Source organism: Hemiscyllium ocellatum, unplaced genomic scaffold (genome assembly GCF_020745735.1).
Source record: "Hemiscyllium ocellatum isolate sHemOce1 unplaced genomic scaffold, sHemOce1.pat.X.cur. scaffold_268_pat_ctg1, whole genome shotgun sequence".
Classification (NCBI taxonomy): Eukaryota; Metazoa; Chordata; class Chondrichthyes; order Orectolobiformes; family Hemiscylliidae; genus Hemiscyllium; species Hemiscyllium ocellatum.
Genome location: NW_026868164.1, coordinates 151,326 through 155,672, shown reverse-complemented (window position 1 = coordinate 155,672; position 4,347 = coordinate 151,326). Strand labels below are relative to the sequence as shown.

General features: G+C 46.5%; 1 non-coding gene across 1 annotated transcript; it reads right to left on the bottom strand.

Annotated features, from left to right (window-relative positions):
- Window positions 1–3,537: 3,537 nt before the first annotated feature.
- On the bottom strand, window positions 3,538–3,611 carry trnan-guu (transfer RNA asparagine (anticodon GUU)). The gene has a single exon. It is a non-coding gene; the product is annotated as a tRNA-Asn (tRNA).
- Between the last annotated feature and the right edge of the window lie 736 nt (window positions 3,612–4,347).

Here is a 4,347-nt window from a genome sequence, read left to right as displayed (position 1 = left end):
TGAACTTTTTTTCAGCGACCAATCTATAATCACTCTGTCTGATGTAAAATCACGGTCTTCCATGGCATATAATTTACCCAACATGGCATGCGATTGTTATCGCACCCCATTCTTAATGCAGGAGTCCCACGAGCACGCGCAATGCGTGCTTACAGGCACATGGGCTGGAGTTGGGAACATGCGCACTGATGGTCCGTAAGCCTGAAGGGAGAATGATGCCAATTTCGGTCCAACACTGACAGTGATGGTTTCGAGAAACTCCTCTCACAGATTAGATTAGATTACCTACAGTGTGGAAACAGGCTATAAGGCCCAACACCAACCCTCCAAAGAGAACCCACACAGACCCATTCCCCTACATTTACCTCTGCCTAATCCACCTAACGCTATGGACAATTTAGCATGGCCAATTCACCTAACCTGCACAGTTTTGGAATGTGAGAGGAAACCCACGCAGACACGGGGAGAATGTGCAAACTCCACACAGACAGTTACCTGAGGCGGGAACCACCGCCCGAGCCACCGCGCAGCCTTAACGAGCGGGGGGCATTTCCAGGCTTTTCCTCGAGTAATGTTTGAATGTTTGACTGGAGTTATGTGGTGAGTCTTTCTGACCTCTGTGTCATTCACGTGATAATTTTGGTGGTTTGTAGTTTGCTGCGACTGTTAAGCTGCACTCCTCAATCTTACTCATACATGGGACCTGAACGTCTTTCGCATCTATTTGCTATAACTAATTGTGCTGTTCTGAGATCCAGACTTCAGACCCCTGGAGTTGGATTCTAGAGTGTGGTGCTGGAAAAGCTCAGCAGGTCAGGCAGCATCCGAGGAGCAGGACAATCGATGTTTCGGGCAAAAGCCCTTCATCAGGAAACCCTGGGGTTCGATGTCAGTTTGAATGAGAATGTTGGGCATTTACTGAGCTCCCTGAGTTCAGAGGTTTAGAGCCGGAGAAGATGATAGAGATAGCGAGGGACAAGACTATGGGCAAAGACTGACATTTTATAATGGATCTGCTGCATCACCAGGAACCTGTGTGCATCAGCAGGCATAGCAATCATAGATTAAACGAACTTAGTGTGAGGAAGGAGAGAAGCAGCCGTGACCTGGAACGAAAGGAGGTCACTGGACCTGAAATGTTGACTGTACTGTCTGCCCATTGATGCTACCAGACCTACTGAGGTTCTCCAGCAATTTTTGTTTTTGTTTCTGTTTCAGATTTCCAGCATCCACAGGTATTTGTTTCTTATTCAGCAGTTTGGATGATCTCAGATTTATGGAGAGTAGAATGTTTCAGGCCTTCAGGTGTGTGACAGAAGAATCAAAATCAAGAGGTGACAAAGGCATAGCGTAATTTTCAGAAGCAGATAAAATGAGGTGGGGCAGGGTCAGAAATTATTCCTGAGATTTGAAGAGGTGGTCCCAATGAAAGTGTGGGCATGCAGCTGGTAACTCATCTGAGAGGTAAAGCATTTACCAAGCTTTCAAGCGGCTACTTCAGCCTCACACATTTGGCATGAGGATAGATGGAAGTGGTGCTGGAGAGTGCTGTTTGCAGCGTGATTTGGACACAATGGATTTGAACTTCTCATTATTTAATTGTGCAAGAGTTTCAAGTATCTAGAATTGGGTGTTGGGCAGGTGAAGGCAGTGCGAACCTCAGAGAGAAACTTGAGGACAATGATTTTCACATTTTCACTTTACTTGTTTTATTTCCAGCCAAGTTGACTCTCTCTGTCTGATAGTTGACAGGCTGGGAGATTATGGGTTGGGCCTTGATCGACTGAATTTTTTTTAGATTAGATTAGATTACTTACAGTGTGGAAACAGGCCCTTCCGCCCAACAAGTCCACACCGATCCGCCGCAGCGCAACCCACCCATTCCCCTACATTTCTCCCTTTACTTAACACTACGGGCAATTTAACATGGCCAGTTCACCTGGCCTGCACATCTTTGTGACTGTGGGAGGAAACCGGAGGAAACCCACGCAGGCACGGGGAGAATGTGCAAACTCCGCACAGTCAGTCGCCTGAGTTGGGAATTGAACACGGGTCTCTGGCGCTGTGAGGCAGCAGTGCTAACCACTGTGCCACCATACCACCCACCGTGTTCGGGAAGGTGTAAAAGGCCGGGGCGGGGTGATGGTGTGGGGGGTGGGGATGCGGTTGGGCGGGTGGGATAGTGGGCGGGGGCTGTCAAAGCTTCAATAGAAATCTAGCAGAACTGAGAACAGACAACACCTAGCTCTGTGGGAACGGGAGACCAACAGAGGACAGATAAATCAGGACCTGGAATCCAAACTGACATCAGACTACCATGTTATCAGTGCTTTGATTTGCATTGCCAACCCTCTACCTTTACCAAAGGTTTGATTTGATTTGAATGTCCCGTACCCTCAATATTCAGGATCTAATCCTTGTCATCCTAAAACCACGTCTCTGTACTGACCCTCTGTACACACTTATTTTCTTCAGTCAATTCGTTCACTTTTCTTACAGTGCAGCAAATATTCAGACACAGTCTTTAGTTTCAATTTTTGTGATCTTTTCAATCCAGCTTTGATTGGTAGTACATTTATTCCCCTTGTCCCTTTGTTCTCCGACATTCACTTTTCACATTACTTCATTGCTCACCTGCCTTGATTTGGAATTGCCCTTAATGTCCAGGGATGTGCAGGTTAGATAGGTTAGCCATGGGAAATGCAGAGTTATCGGTTCATAGTAATAGAAGCAGGAGTCGGCTATTTGGCGTGTCGAGCCTGCTCCACCATTCATTCAGATGAAGGCTATTATATCCATCAACTCAGCTACTCCTACCTGCATTATTCCATCCACCCTTAATTCCCCTCCATGCAATATCCTATCCAACTGTGTCTTGAATATAATTAATGACGCTGCCTCATCTGCTCCCTTGGGCAGAGAATTCCACAGTGTCACACGAATTACAGCATGGAAAGAGACCCTTCAGTCCAACTCATCCATGTTGACAAGTTATCCTAAACAGTCTAGTCCCATTTGCTAGCACTTGGCCCATATCCCGCTATACCGTTCCTATTCATGTACCCGTCCAGATGCCTTTTAAGTGTCGTAATTATACTAGCCTCCACGACTTCCTCAAGCAGCTAATTCCATGCCAGCAACATGCTCTGCATGAAAGAGTTGTCCATTGACTTCAGTGATTCGAAAGGGTAAAATATCTACACACGGCGAGTCTACGTGTTTCATCGCAAAAGATGAAATGAACTTTCAGTTAAAAAACAAATCTCGAAATTTCAGGAGGAACGGAGAAGATCAGGCAACATCTATGGAAAGAGAATCAGACACAGCATTTCAGAATTCCGTTTTCTCTGACAGGTGCTGTCAAACCTGCCGAGCTTCTCTTTTTTGGCTCGGGTTCTCAGCATCCGCAGTCCCTTACGTTAGGAAATAATACAATTCAGAAGCCCCTTTGCAGAGAAGGTTTCCGATTGGATATCATTTCCCTGACCCCATTAAAGGGCACACAGCCGCGAAGCCAAGGAAGAGCAGCGAACTAAGCGTCCCTGGGTGGGTTCGAACCACAAACCTTTTGGTTAACAGCCGAACGCGCTGACCAATTGCGCCACAGAGACAGGCGATGTCAACGGCTGCGCCATCGCTTAGGGGAGGCTATTAGTGAATTCATAATTCAGCCTGCCCCGCCTAGAATTGCAATTGTCGTCTATCACTTTTACTTTTCCTTAATAATGCCTGGGACATTCATTGTGGAGACACCGGGGAGAGTCTGATCCCACCCTCTGCAGAAAGAGAGGGGGGAGAAACAGAACAGACATGAACTGTTGATCTCCATTGTTACTCATAACGTAAAATCCTTGTAGTGCGATCACTTCCCTTAAGCATGAAAAGAGGATCCTAGTGACCTCGCAGTTTGTGGCGCAACTGTACCACGTCTGATTCCAGATCAGTAGGTTGCGTGCTCAAATCGCGTCCGGCTCACTAAAAATCTGCTTCTTACATTTCAAATCAAATAAGGATTACGTTCACTCCCGATATCTGTTGAGCCAAATCTTCGTTGCGGAAACTTGCGATCACACGGGAAGCTTTGCTGTCAGTTTGATTTGTGAACGCTGTGTCAGGGAAGTGGTGTGCCCAGTGTTTGGGTAAATGCTCAGCTCTCCCCAGTGTGAGAATGAAAACACAAGCTGTACATCACGGGATTTAAACACCCAGCTGCTTTGTTCAGTTGGTGACAGCGCGGTGTGAATAACATTGCACCGATATTTTTACAACATAATCTAGAGATTACCAGTTGTGTGTTTCAATCTATCAGGAGGTCCCAGCTCCTCCTGTCATAGCAGAGTGACAGCG